The 16049-nt window shown below is 37.3% G+C and overlaps 1 protein-coding gene across 4 annotated transcripts in view; it reads left to right on the top strand.

Moving 5' to 3' along the window:
- The window catches only part of NLGN4X (neuroligin 4 X-linked), a 605880-nt gene that overhangs the window by 353616 nt on the left and 236215 nt on the right, over positions 1-16049 (top strand). The gene's annotated exons all lie outside the window — the stretch shown is intronic.

The raw sequence follows: 16049 nt of genomic DNA, 5'->3' as shown, positions 1-16049 counted from the left end.
ATATCTATAATTTTTTTTGCTCACTTTTGCATGCTAAAGACTAGTAGAGAGTCTTCAACTATACAATATTTACTTGTAGGTTATTTCAACATTTCAGTATGATTTTAAATATAAGAATTCCAAAAAAATGGTTATTCTATTTAAAAATGTAACCAATGGTATTATAAAAACTCTTTTATAAAATATATACGATTTAAATTGCAACAAAATGTAGTAAGATGTTCTAAGCTATAAATGGCAATCAAAAACAGACTAAGATGGCTGTCACAAATAACACAGGAATGTCTTGCTGCTATCCAGTTCAAAAGCTGCAATAAACATAACAGTAATATAAGTATTGGTTGATAGTGTGTGTGAGGCAAGCAGGTAATGGCAATAACAATTTCAACTTAAAGATGAAATTACTTATAACTCTATTGGAAAATATAATGGTGTATTCTGCCATTTTCATATTGGCTTGTTTGCAATATGAAAAGCAAAATGTTCAATAGCGCCTCTAAATGAGCAAATAAAAATTGTAAAGCATAAAAAGAGAAACAGGAGTTAAAGTCACCATTTGGCATACACTGCATCAAAGAATGTAAAAAACAAAGAATAAATCTAAACCTAAAAGTCTCCACTAGATCAGAGTTGAGACACTAGGAAATACATATGAGAGATCACTAGTCTTTATAGGCAGTTAGACATTTAAGCCTCTGCACCACAGGAACTGTCCCCATTTACTTTGAGGCTTCCACTAGTACCATGCCTTGCTGTGATCAGGTATTCCCCAATTAAGTTATAGTGGACCATATTATATTATTTAGGCTGGGACATCAGGCTCTTATGAGGCCCGGGAATGTTCTGGTCATGGCTCAAGTTGTGACCTTTTGCACACTTGCGCTGGACCTTCCCAGACCTTATCAGTATCAGAAGTCCCAGCCCAGCATGCAGTGAGGACTTAATGAATGAGTGAGGAGCAAAGGGCTCAAAGAGGTAAGCCATAAGATGAGTATAAGGATTTTTTGTCTTTTTTTACTTGGTATGTTTATTACATCTTAGCAATTTTTATGCACTTGGATCTGACGAGGCTCATGAGCATAATAAAAGGTATTAAATTCTCAAAGAATAACTTCTCTGCAAATCAAATATTATGGTAAAATCCATGCAAACAGGCAAATCAAAATGCTGTCTTATCAGTTTGTAATGTAAGTGATTTTCCAAATTAGCTGGGTTAATCCTAGTTGTGGTCAGAATGTCAGAAATAATTAATTTGTCAGGGAGAAATTAGTTTTTCAAACTTATTGACAAAAGAACAACATACTGAGCTTAATCCATTAATGTGAACCCAATATGGTTGAATTAATTAATAATCCCACCACACATGCATTGATGTACTAATAGAACAACACAGAAATGGAAATATCTTGAGTGAGTTTTTAGGATCTAAAAAATCGTTGAGGTTTTTCTGAACGTTCACACAGTTTAGAAGGGCATCTCGCCCATAGTGTTACTGTGGTAAGTTATTGAGTGCACTGAATAGTTCACTGTAATTCACAAATTCAAACTATACATACAATATTATGGCTCATTTTACAGCACTTTAGACACTTAAAAAATAATGCAATCTGTTTTCATAGAATGATAAGATTACTAAAATTATGAAGGTATGATCCTATTTCAGAATAATAACTCTTAAAAACAATATAGGGACCTCATGGATTTGATAAGTTTTAACGTGTTTGTTAACTTTTAGAAAATATGATTTCCAACAATGTGGTGATCATTATTGGAATAAGTTAATACTAGTTGGCCCGTGCGAAATTTTCGCACATTGGTTGTCAGGGGCGCAGGCAATTTCAGGAAAATCAAGCTGGTGAAATGTAAATGTATTAAATGAGATGATGAACACAGAGGGGTATGTGTCTCACTGATATATATATATATATATATATATATATATATATATATATATATATATATATATATATATATAAATAAATATAAATATATATGGACTGTATATATGTTTTCACAAATATTTGAGCCCATGGATCCATTATTTGTCCAGTTTGCAAGCCGGCAAGAAAATCTCACCATACAAATGTCATACGGATGTCACATGGATGCTTACATGTGAGAAAATCTCATCCTCACACTGCACATGGTTGACATACGGATCACTGTTCAGGGAACATTCCTGCGATTGTCGTCGGTGTAAAACGGACCGAATTTTTATATGTTGTGTGTGACTCCAGCCTAAAGCAGATCCCCCAACATTAAACAATGGTATTTTACTTACTGATCAAAAGGGGTCTGATTGTCAGGACCTTGCTAAAGAACAGGGGCAGCAGCATTTTTTTCCCCTCCACAGCAGCACTGCCATCTATCTGCTGCATAGAGAAGTGCAACACAGCCCTATATATGTGAACGAAGCAGCTCCCTGTACAGCAGTGCCACTTTTACAGTAAAAATGATGGAGAATTGACCCCATAACTGAGCGTATTTACACCATTGTGTAATAATTGGGAATATCCCTTTATATAAACGAGTAATATCTGCAAATTATTTTATCTTTTCTCCCTACTGTTGGATTTCTTTTTTTTTATTTTTGCATGGTTGTTTCCACCCATCTCTCCCATCGGGAAACAATGTACAGTCTGAGTTATGTCAACGCTGCAGTTTTTTACTTGGAACCAGAGGTGACTCCAGGTTACCAATAAGCTGCAACCTTACAAGGTAGATAGACTTTTTAATGGCTGTCCAATAATATGGAAAATCTGATGGTTCAAAACCTGTCCCGTCCCTTTTATGCTGCATTTATTTATATCTTTAGTTTTAAAGCTGAAGTCTTAAACAGGTAAAGTTTTACTTTTATTCTACTTCCACATTTGTAGCAATATTTTATATGTACCTGCCTGAAATCATCTGGGCAAGGAGTTTGGCAAGCTGGAAAGCCCCCAATGCAAATGTTAGGATTTGTTTTAGCCTTGTGGTAGTATGCATGTGGTAGTGTGGTGCCACCTGCAGGTCATTTTTCCTTACTGCACTTTTATGAAAGTTAATGTTTAAAATGTATTTTGTGATAACAAAGTGGACGTGTGGTTTGTTTGGCTATTTTCTTGCTGAAGGGGGCTAGTTTACCTTTCAAATGGTGTATCATTTGTGTGTGTTGGTGCAGTATCAACGGAGATACCAAGTAATCACCGAAAAAGAGTAATTTGAAATAATATAGAAGGATTCTTCTGAATATTTGTCTTAACTAGTGTTGAGCATTCCTATACCGCAAGTATCGGGTATCGGCCGATATTTGCTGTCTTGGAATTCCGATACCGAGTTCCGATATTTTTGTGATATCGGAAATCGGAATCGGAAGTTCCCAGTGTATGGTTCCCAGGGTCTGGAGGAGAGGAGACTCTCCTTCAGGCCCTGGGATCCATATTCATGTAAAAAATAAAGAATAAAAATAAAAAATATGGATATACTCACCCCTCCGGCAGACCCTGGACCTTAGCGATGTAACCGGCAGCCTCCGTTCCTAAGAATGCAGTAAGTGTAGGACCTGCGATGACGTCGCGGCTTGGGATTGGTCGCGTGAGCGGTCACATGAGCGGTCACGCGACCAATCACAAGCCGCGATGTCATCGAAGGTCCTTCACGCTGCATTCTTAGGAACGGAGGCAGACGCTTGGACCGGTGAGAGCCAGGGGCCGTCCGAGGGGCGAGTATATCAATATTTTTTAATTGTATTCTTTATTTTATACATGAATATGGATCCCAGGGCCTGAAGGAGAGTTTCCTCTCCTTCAGACCCTGGGAACCATTCCGATATTTTGTGTCCCATTGATATGCATTGGTATCGGGTATCGGTATCGGCGATATCCGATATTTTTTGGGTATCGGCCGATCCAATCCGATACCGATACCTTTGCATATCGGAAGGTATCGCTCAACACTAGTCTTAACACATAAAGATTAGCATATTGTCAGTACTTAAATAGGAATTAAATCTTTTCAGGACACAGTTATTTTTGCCTTTTTATTTTTAGCTATATGAGAACATGTTTTTGTGAGACAAGTATGTTTTATGGTACAGTTTTAGGGAATGTACAGCATGATGTGCTGAAAAAATTGTATAACTTTTTTACAGTTTTTTTGTTGGCAACAATTTTGCATTTTTTTGCAGTATCCACCATGCAGTATTAATGATAAGTTACTTCTATTCAAAAAGACAATACCAAATGTATTTACATTTATCCATTTTTAACCAAATACTGAGAGCCATAAATGTTTGTTTTTTATGCAAAATTTATTTTTATTTCAAATAGTAAGTTTACAAAATCTTTTTATAATAGAAAATACAGTATGTTTATATTTTGTAATTTATGTCTAAAGCCAAAAATGGACACAAAGTTGTTTTCTTATTATGCTTGCTTTCCATTTTACTATTGTGTAGTTTTTGTTATTCATAATTGAGCTCATCATTTCAAGTGGTTGTCTGGTTTGGATCACTTGCCCTGACACTGGAGGTCTGGAGTAAAGATAATAGAAGGGTATATCATAGTGAATACCTCTATTATTAGTTATTATTAGAGGGATATTGGAAATATGAATACTTTATCATGAACAATACAAGAGAAATTAACCATTTAGCCATAGGGCATATATTTAAGATGGCAACAGCCTGGAATTGAAATACATTAATTTTAGTAAACGTAGTGGGTTCTTTGTGAGTAATGTATGCAATTTGCCGAATTTTTGTTAAACTTCTTTAATTACTTTATTTTAAAGATTTATGCAAGTAGGTGTTATTGAGTAAAATTTTATAAACTTAGACTATATAGTCATTCCCTGCACAATAACACTTAATGTTCTATTTTGCTATTCTACAACCTATATATCTGGACTACCCAAAAGAGTAATACTAATGAATGAGCCTTCATGGTTAAAATCTGTAATTTTGTATTTCTTTAGATAAAAATGATTTCACAAAAGATTCCACAAACAGTAAACAGGTAACACAGTTTCTCACACGTTTCAGACTACTGTGGCTCTTAGTCATAGCATGAAATGCGTGAGTTACTATGCTACATGTTCAATGATTGTGGAGTCATTTGTGATGTGTTTTTAACCTGATGAAAAAAATTGCAATGATTTTAAACATTTTAAGAATGCTGGCTTCTTTTTGTTAGAACTATGCTTGCCTGAAAACCTACTATTTGACCATCTGATGTAGGTTGAGCATATGTACATTCAATTCTTTCTAAGGCTACTTTCACACTAGTGTTTACCTGATCTGCGGCAGGCGGCGGACTTCCTCCGTGAAGCCCTGCCCTCGGCCGCACCTCCACCGCTAGCTCTGCCTACTTCTGCATGCGGCCCGCATGCAACCTCCGTACCTATCTTTAACATTAGGTAAACAGGTCGTGCGGCTGTATGCGGATGCTGCCGCATGCGTTGTTTTGACGATGCGGGAAAAAAAAATGCTACAGGCTGCGTCCTACGCTGATCGCCGCATCGTCAAAACGACGCATGCGGCAGCATCCGCATACAGTGGCACGACCTGCGTACCTAATGTTAAAGATAGGTATGGAGGTCGCATGCGGGCCGCATGCAGAAGTAGGTGGAGCTAGCGGCAGAGGTGCGGCCGAGGGCGGGGCTTCATGGAGGAAGTCCACAGCATGCCACAGATCAGGTAAACGCTATTGTGAAAGTAGCCTAAGTGTTTGACTATCCAAAATAGTTTTTCTGGCTTTAATGCCTTGCATCTTTATGTCCTAGTTGTCTACTTGAAAATAAATAGAAGCAATGCATCATGACACATCTTTTCACATACCTATATTTTATATAGTTTGATAGAAAGAAAACACGGCTGTAATTTGCCCCCAAGGGCAGAGGGGCTGTCATCTCTCTGCCGGCTTACGAAATGCTGTGATCAAGTTTGATCACAGCATTTAGGGGATTAAAATGCCAGGAGCAGTGTGGGACTACTTCTGGCACCAAGTTCCGGGTGTCAGCTGTCAGAATAAGCTGACACCCGGCGGCGAACGAGCACGCACAGCCTATTTGAACGCAAAGTCAACAGAAAGTGTCCATATGTTCCAGGTCAATAAGACCCAGATCACAAGACATATGGATACGTCTAAGGTGGCAAAGGGGTTAATGACAATGCTCCATTGAATTCTGTCCCATTTGCACCCACTATACTGCTAGCATTGCAAACCATGGATTATTTGCTGTATAGAGCAAAATAAAATCTGCTTAGTCATTCTCAACTAAACATTAACAAGCTGTTTTTGCTTCTTTGAAATTTGCATACTGCAAGTGGTACAGGTTTGCTTAAGAGCTTTGTTTATTTAAAGTGCAAAAGATTTAGAGCTGGCACAGGCTTCTGGCAAATTTCTGAAGGTAGAACAGCATGACTAGAAACTAGAAATAATAGGAGATTTCAAATCTCTGAAATGATTTTTTTTCCAAGGAGCAATAAGCACAAATTTAATTTTAGAAAAGATCATTTAACAACATCTCAGTGGTTAGTTTTGCGAAATTTTCTTCAACAAACTCTATTCAGCATCGTCCAAACTAATATCTTAAAAAGAAAGAAAAATCCTCATGTTTATTTTAGCTTAATATGTAAAGTGGTTACACAGAAGGGCATATGAGATAACAGTTCTATTTCAATTAGTTGTGGATGACTGCATTGTTTTCAAAGGAATTTGCATCAGTACATTTTTCAATTGCAAAGTACCTTCAGCTATTAAATTAAAGAAAGAAAACTACAAGTGACTGACAAACATTTAATTTTTAGTCTAAAAAAACAGGAATACATATTTTAATATAAAAAAATCTCAAAGGGAATCTTTTTCAGAACTATTTATTCATTTTTCAAAATAAACAAATAATTTTTAAGTTTAAAAAGTTTAAATACAACTCCAAACTGTATGAGTCTTACAGTATGACCTTGGTGATTAGATTTTTTTTATGTAAAAACGTAAAAGTCCAAAGTTCAAGTAAGACTTTAAGGGCATGCTCACTGACACGAGGGTATATGTTGAATGCCTGCTATCCTATGTTTTATCGGATAGAACTCGGACCAATGTTATTCAATAAAAACAGGAACTGTGCTGTACAGAGCAGTGTTTTTTTGTCATACTCTTTCGGCATGAGAAAATAATTTCAGCATGCTTTGATTTGCAGCACAACTCGGATGGCACCCACCCGTTTACGCCTCTGGGTGCGTGGAAAACATCGGAGACTTACATAATAGAGAAGATGGGGAAATTTTCTTCTCCATCTTCTCCTAACAGTGTACTCTAATTCTCTAATAATGGCGAGAGGGGGCAGCCTTGACGCGTGCCATTTTTCATTTCAAAGGGGGAAGAGAGATCTCCATTCACTCTTACTTTTTCAGTAGGGGATCTATACATTTGAAATATGGCATTGATTAATATCAAAGGGAAGCCAAATCCAGCAAGGGTCTCCTGCATAAAAGTCCAGTCCATCCTGTCGAACGCTTTCTCGGCTTCTGTGCCCATTAGTACTAGAGGTTTATGGTGGGTGTGTGCAAACTGCATCAAGTATAATATTTTTAAGGAATTGTCTCTCCCTTCTCTGCCTCCCACAAATCCTACTTGTTCTGGTGAGATTATTTTATCTAATAACAGATTAACCCTTTTAGCAATCAATTTTGCGAATAACTTGAGGTCATTATTCAGTAATGAGATTGGTCTACAATTACTGCATGTCTCCGAGTCCTTACCTTCTTTATGAATTAAGGAAATGTGCTCTTCCAGAATGTTTCAAGAAAGGAGCTCCCATTAATTTTTCGTTGCATAGTTTTTGAAGATAAGGAATCAGAGTTTCTTGGAAGGTTTTGTAATAGGAGACAGGGGGGCCGCACTTTTGCCCATTAGACTGTTCGACAGGGTAGACTGGAGTTTGCTTATTGTAAAGGGGTGAATCAGTTTGCTTTGTTGTTCCTCAGTGAAGGTTGGAAGTTCGATAGATTTTAAAAATGTCCTTATATCGACTCTTCTCTTTTCTAATTGATCCTCATTTTCATCGGGGCGTATGTTGTAGAGGGAGGCATAGTACTCTCTAAAAGCAGAAGCTATTTCTTCCAGGTTTTGGATCTTAGTACCATTTGAGCTTTTTAGTGAATATATAAGTGACTTTGCTTTTCTTTTTTAATTAAGAAAACCATAAACTTTGACATTTTATCTCCATGTGTGAACATTCTGTTTTTCTATTTTGTGAATATTTTAATTGAGTCTTGGTTTAACATGTCTCTCAGAGCCTGCCTCTTTTGTGTTAACAGAGTTAATGCATCAGAGCTTAACGTTAGCTTATGGTCACGTTCTAGGGATTGGAACTCTCCATAAAGGGAACTCAATTTTGCTTGTCGTCTTTTGTTCTTGTATGAAGCCATGAAGATCATCTCTCCCCTTATGACAGCCTTATGGGCTTCCCATACAGACGAGAATTGTATATTGTCTTGTGCATTGATCTCAAAGTATTCTTCAAGTTTCCCCTTTATCTTATTTCTAGAAGACTTTTCAGATAGAAAAATCTCATTTAGTCTTCATGTATTATTTTTTGGCCTGTGTTCAATCACCAGATTATTTATCAATATAGAGTGATCAGAGTGGACGTTTGGGATTATTTGCTTGTCTTTCAAATATGGAATCATTTGAAATGGTATGAAGAGGTAACCTATGTGACTATATGATAGTTGTGCTTGGGAAAAATGTGTAAAATCTCTAACAGTAGGGAGAAAATATCTCCAAGCGTCAATTAGTTGGTTTAGATGTAAAGTTGAATGAATGCGCTTTAGTGCTCTTTTGGGGATGCTAGATTTCCCTGTCGAAGAGTCCAATGTTGGTTCCAGAGGAACATATAAATCACCTTCCATAATTTGCGTGCCCTCCACAAATCGATCAACCTCTCTCATCGTTTTGGCCAACCAGGTATCTTGTTGTGTTTTAGGTGCATAGATGTTCCCTATCATAACTAGTTTGTGTGCAATCTTCCCCTTAATAAAGATGTGTCTGCTCTCCCTGTCCTTGAGTGTTTCTATAAGTTGGAATGGTGTGCATTTGGAAATGGCAATTGCCACTCCTCTCGACTTCCTGGAGGATGAGAATCAGTGGAACCAGGTATTGTAGTAGTGTTTCTCAAAATCTTTGAAATTTTCTTGCAAGAAGTGTGTCTCTTGTAGTAATATAATATCTACTCTTAGCTTCTTAATGTGTGCCAGTACCTGGGTTCTTTTGATCGTCGCATTCAATCCTCTTACGCTGTATGACACAATGTTTGTTTCCTGTGTACGATCAGCCATGTCGAATCAGAGTGGGGCTGGGTCTCAGGTAATAATGCGAGACGGTCCGCCGGAGGGTGTGGGGTAGGTAAGAAAAGGAGGTAAGGAGTGGGGAAGTAAGAAAAGAAAACAATAACAGATTAACAATAATATGGGCTTGATGCCCTAACTCAGATATTTTAACCATTAAGTTCTCAGAATTATACCCAACAGGAGCATAATAGAGAGAAAAGAGCTAAAGAAAAATAACATTCATCTTATTATTCCACCTATGCACGAGTTGTGCTATATAAACTATTTTAGAAAGCTGCTATGCATGTAATAATAAAGTTACAGAGAAACATAATATCAGTATAGATATAGTGTGAATCCCAGTCACTTTTTGAGTTCAGTCGTTGACAGAGCATTGGGCCCTTGTTTGTCTTCTCTTTGATCTTTGTTCTCTGGGGTCTCCTGCCATCTTCCAGGGTTCTTGCTCCGGGAGGTCAGGGAGTTAAAAATTAGTATAAATCGATCTCAGGTCTGGTAGTTGGGCAAGATAAATGTCCAGGTCTTCAAAAACGTTTGCAATGTCTGAGGACGTTTTAATTGTGTATCTTCTGCCATTAGTTGTAATAAGTAGGCCGAATGGCAAAAACCATTGAAAGAGGAAATGTCTTTCTTTGAGTATATCTGTGAGGGGTTTTAGTAAGTACCTTTTAGTGAGAGTTGAAGGTTCAAGATCTTGGTAGATCCGGATTGTAGTGCCTTTGTAGTTCAAAGTTTCCAATGTTCTTGCTTTTTTAAGGATTTTTTCCTTCATACGAAAGTCTAAAGTTCTGGACATTCTGTTAGTTTAGGTTTGGGTTTCAGCGCTCTATGTGCTCTTTCCAGTATAAATATTTCTCCATCCTTCAGATCTAACATTGGTAGAAATAAATCCCGTAGGATGGCTGTTTCATCCTGGTCAGATGCTTCAGGTACGCCTAGAACTCTCAGATTAGTTCTCCTGTTTCTGTTTTCCATGTCTTTTAATGTGGTGTACATGGTATTGAGATGATCTTCATGGAGTTGCAAACCCGATGTTAAAGTACTGGCATAGGCTGTCAGATTAGACTGTGTTCCTTCTAATTCCTCCACTCTATTACCTATATATTGGATATCTTTCTTGATCTCTGAAATATCTTTTGCCAGAGGGGCCAGAGCAGAAGATAAAATGTTTTTAATGAAGCCTCTACAGATGAGCTTATCCGAGCATACCAGAACAGAGGGTTCCCCTTCCCAATCTCCGGATTCTGTATTGTCACTAAGGTCTCTGTTATGTGGTGAGTCTTGTTTTGAACCACGTTGTATTATTATAAATTGTTCCATGTATTTGTTTAGTGGTAGTCCACTGCGGTTGGGCATTCCAGTAGAGCGTCCTATTTTGACCATATTCCTTCTTTGTATGATATTGTGGCTTGGTTATGTTATCTCTCCACTGAAACCAACAGCTCTGGTCTAAAAGCTTCCAAGTTTTAGATCCTAACAGAGAAGTTGTTTTATTTAAATATAAATAGTTCTTCGTCACTTTAAGTCTTTTCCACCACTAGATGGAGTTTTTGCTCCGTCTTCTTTTCAGGACTGTTATTAGCTCAGGTCTAGCAGTTTTCAATGATAATCAGCAACTCGTGTTTGTCACTGTCCTTAATACTTATCTGATGTTAGATATTGATGTTATAGGATCTCACATTTTCAATGATGAATCATATGTTTGATTCTAGGATTTTTCATGTTAGTGGAACTAAGGTTACAGTGCTCCCGCTGGGTAGAATTGTTTTACTCTTAAGACATTTTGGGAGGAATCAGAGAGTTAGTTTTAATAATGTGCTCTCTTAGGGAGACAGGTGTTCTTAAATGTCATGGTGCTTATAATCCTAACAGATCCCGTTTCTTATCAATGGGATGTAGGTCCTCCTTGGAGCACTCAGTCACGGCATTAGGGAGACTGTGAAGAAAGGGAGCGCTTAGTGGTTGAGGGTTTGTATCACTTTCTCCTCCATTTCTATTCCGCCCCAACTCCTCTATATTAGTAGTATCCTATGGTTTTTGGACTTATCTTCTGTGCATCTTACCTTACAGCCTTGGCTTCTGGCTGCAGCTTCCCCAGGGTGGGCTCACACCTCCGATCGTGCCCCTCTGTCTGCTGCCTAGCTGCCGTGCTCCTCTGGCTCTAGGTCTCTCCGCAGCCTCACAGAGTCAGAGGTGACCCCGGGGCCTCCACTGCAGCTGCATCTGCGAACGATGCGCGTGTCATCTGGAAGTGGGGAACAAGCCGGGACCCGTTCACCCAATGCTTCGTGGGTCCGGACTCGGAACGCTGCCTTCAGCGGAAAGCTTACCACTTCAGGCAATTTTTCCCATGGCTCACTGTCTGTCTCTGCAGCTTTTGCTTGTCACTGGAGGGCTGTTGGTTAAGAGGGGGTTAGGCCTCACCAGGCCTCGTGCATCTCCTTGGGTCCCGTCACTTCCGAGGTCGTAGTTGAAATGGTCTGCCCCGAGGTGGTAGATCCTGTTCTGGGGCATTCTGCTGATGCCTCTATTAAGGCTTGATGGACTTAGTAGCCTCCAGTGTCCTTTTGGTGTGTCTCCGAGGCTGGATGGAAAGGATTGCTTCAGACAAAGCAGGAGCTCGGCTGTGTGCATCCTGCTTCATCAGCGACCATCTTGGATCCCTCATGTGACTTTGTTGTAATCATACTGCGCATGCCCAAAAGTAAAGTTATGGAACACATTGCATTCCACACCACAGAAATACCCGCCCTCCGACTTCTGATGGACATATAGTGATATTGTTGGAGCAAAATGTGTTCCAAGCAGCAGAAATGTCCACCCACTCACTACCCCATGATTGCATAGGGCATCAAGATCTGGTGGCGCATTTATCCTTGGCGCTGCAACCCCAAGGGACCTCCCATCTCCGGTGTCAATGGATCACATGCATTACACCCAGCCAAATCTGGGCAGAAGTCACTAACCCCATCTTGTGCCAGAAGCAGGAGATCCAGGCCACAACATCAAGGCGCATCCACACATCAAGATGCCAAAATGCACCTACTAATGATATTCCTAATTAGTAGAAGGCAATAGCAAAGTCTAAGGCAATGTAAATGAGAATAAGGTGATTGTTAATTGCATAAAGGACCTATGAGGAAGGTCATATTTATATTGATATTAAACATGTGAAAATAAGTAATAAATTCAATAAGTAAAATTGAATGATGTTGCGTAAAACGAAAGAATGTGTGTGAAAAATGAGCATAAGAAAAAGAAGTGAAAATAAATGTGATTAATAATTACACATAACATAAAAAGTGTAAATATCTACTATAAAAAGACCAATCTAAGCAAGGAACAATATTAGAATGGATCAACACTATCTTTATTCAACCTGTCAATCAAAAAACACACTTCTGTATGTGTCAAGATACTCAAGAGCTCAGAAAGCTCAATAGTAAATGCCCAAACAAGCAAAAGGGCTTACTGACTTCTTAATGGCAAAAAGCTTCATAGCTTCTTAATGATAGTCCACAAGTTTGTAGTCAAAGTAGAGAAGCTTGTCATATTTTTCCATTAGGTCAACAGGACATGAGGGCCATGAATAGGTCTTCTAAAAGTCTAATGTGTGACCGATGAACACACATTTAAGGAGGAATCTAGCTCCAGGAATAATTGGCTCAGCTGGAAATAAATCATAATCGTGAAATCTAAATAAAATAAAATTAAGTTAAAATCCAATAAAACACAACACAACCCCACTACCCAAAAACCATATCAAGACGAATCAATAATCATAAACCAAATCAATTTCATAGGATTGCCCCAAAACCAAAGCTTTCCTTTAATCCCTGATGTGCCAAAGTGCCTAACTTATATATCCATCGCCTTTGTACTTGTGCAAGAACTTTTCTCATATCCCCACCTCAGATTCCTAAGGAAACAGAATCAATCCCTTTGATCATTAACCCGCCGACTTACATCGATGATGTTTCCCGAAATTCTTTGGTAGAGTTTTTAGAGATGATTCATCTTCCACCATCTTAGCTTTTTCGATATCTCTACAATGTTCACATATTCAAATTTTTAATTCACATGTGGTCAGATGTATATATATTTTCCCACATGGAAAGGTTGCATGATATACAACACTCCAGGTTGAACAAGTAATATATTTCCTGATATTGAATTTCTTTGTGTTATCAAAATTAGAAAAAGTTTTGTTTTTATTGTATTTGAACTAGCTTTGCATAGGCCACATGGAAAAAAGCCAGCATTTGGGCCATCAATAGAATTCCTGTTGAATCCTGTTGGGTCCTAAAGCCTATTCTTCAAAGTATCCTGTAGATTTTTAGATCTTCTAGCTGTTATCAGTGGTTTTGCAGGTAAGATCTTTTTTAGAATTGGGTCTGTAAAGAGTACGTTCCAGTGTTTATCACTTCTCTAAATTGGCTCCATTTATGATACGTGGTAATTATTCTAATCTAATCAAAATTATTTTTATCATTATTTTTGGTTTTGAGTCCCATTGTTCCCCAATATAATATTTCATTTTTGGAACTGTTCACTGCTCTCTGATATCCTCTTCTAATACTTCTCTTACTGTAGCCCTTTCTTGAAATCGATTAACAAGATCCCTGGATTGCGATTCAAAATCTTCACAATTAGTGCATATCCTTTTTGCTCTTAAAAATTGCCCCATGGGAATCCCTCTAATGGTGGCTGGGGGATGGGATGATGTTGCTTGCAGGAAAGAGTTTGTAGCTGTGGGTTTCCTATATAAATTGGTGCATAGACATCCTTTAGCATCCACACCAATTAGAAGGTCGAAGAGTTCAATGTTCCTTCCAGATTTGAAAGTAAGCTTAATATTCAAATCATTCTTATTCAAGTTTTCCATGAATGAACCCAAATCTTCACTTGATCCTTCCCATATGAACCAAATGTCATCTATGTACCTAATCCAGCCTAACACCAGGCAGGAACGAGGTGCCAATTCACACACAAAAATGTTGTATTCCCAGGCCCCAAGGAATAAATTGGCATAAGAGGGGGCACAACTGACCCCCATTGCCATGCCCTGGGTTTGTAAATAGGTGTTATTTTTAAAAGTAAAAATATTATTTATTACATATAAATGACAAGTAAGGTCTTTTGCAGAATCACAATCTTTGGAGGAACAATTTAAATTTGCACAGTTTTCTAAATTATACTGTAAGTGTTCTCTGACATTCAAAGAAAATTCTCAATTGCATTCATACCATGTGTTTCAAGTGACAATATCTTAAACATATTTTTTAAAAAATAACTAAATTATGGTTTGAAGATTACATTTTTATTTACTTTTGCTACAAATGTATGCAAATATTTGCCATCATTGTTCTATGGCTTTGATAAAACTGATTGCCTGCTATGAGTTGTCAATGTTGCAGCTTTTCCAGGTATTCTATAAATGTACATGTATAAAAGATGGCTAAAGTGTGTAACTCTTTCATAAAGACTCTTGATTTTTTTTAAATTTTTCACAAATTCAACATATTTGAAGACATACAAATATATTCTGAATGTTAAAGTTCTATGGATTTTTTCCATATTTATTTCTAACTGATGGGAATAATTTTAATCATAAACTTTTCATGCTCTAGTAACAATTATTCTGTGCTTATATTTGTTCTTGATACAATTGTAGTACACTGAGGAGGGAACTTTTGACTCTCGGGCTCCATATCTTACCATCCAGTACTGATTCGAATATAGCATAGTAACATAGTTAGCAAGGCCGAAAAAAGACATCTGTCCATCCAGTTCAGCCTATATTCCATCAGAATAAATCTCCAGATAATGTGAGACAACAATCATTTTATAGACAATCATCTTGGCTATCTCATACATAAATTTGAATTGCAACTATTTAGCCTAAGTTAAGTTATGGAAATTCTTTTCATGTCACAGCATTGTTACTGTTTTGCTCCTAAAAATATAAATTTTATTTTTTATTATTTTGTCAGTATTTTGTAAATTTAAACTGCTTGAAATCTTTCTGGGCATTCTCTTGATCAGATTCAAACATGTCTCTACTGAAATCTGCTCCAGGTTTCTTCTAAACGTTCACAAAGTTGGTGCATACTGGTAGACTCATTTCGGTATGTACACAATTTTTTTTTTCAACTCTACCAAAAAGTATATGATTGAGAAAGTGATTTTCTTGGTAAATCTTCTTCATGTCTGCTTCTTGATTCAAACCAGTGACCTTTCGATTGGGAATCAACCTAATAACACACTGAGCTATTAGAAAATGTGAGAGCAGGTAGCAATTTGCAGTATATAGAAAAAAAAAGATTTTTCCACCAACAAGAGCAAAACAATAACTTATGCTAAATAGTTGCAAGTCAAATTTATGTTTGAGATAGCTAAAATGATTGTCTATAAAATTTTGGAAGTCTCACATTTGAAGCAGTAATGGATGGTTAAATATGGAGCCTAAAAGTCAAAAGTTCAAAACATTGTTACCCTTTTGCTCGTCAGTGTATATATAGTAATAGTGATGTTACGTAACAATTTACTAATTCATTTACTTTTATATTAGTGGGAAATTTGTTGTAATTTTCACCAAAAGAAAATAGGTTGTAGCCAAAAAGCCTGTTTTACATGATAATTTCATATTTCAAGTTTTGTTACACAATATGATATTTCAATATTTCTAATTTCATACATACATGTATATATATATTTTTTTTAA

This window comes from Ranitomeya variabilis, chromosome 3 (assembly GCF_051348905.1).
Source record: "Ranitomeya variabilis isolate aRanVar5 chromosome 3, aRanVar5.hap1, whole genome shotgun sequence".
Lineage (NCBI taxonomy): Eukaryota > Metazoa > Chordata > Amphibia > Anura > Dendrobatidae > Ranitomeya > Ranitomeya variabilis.
The sequence above is the reverse complement of the archived record's forward strand: the minus strand, read 5'-3'. Positions and strand labels throughout refer to the sequence as shown.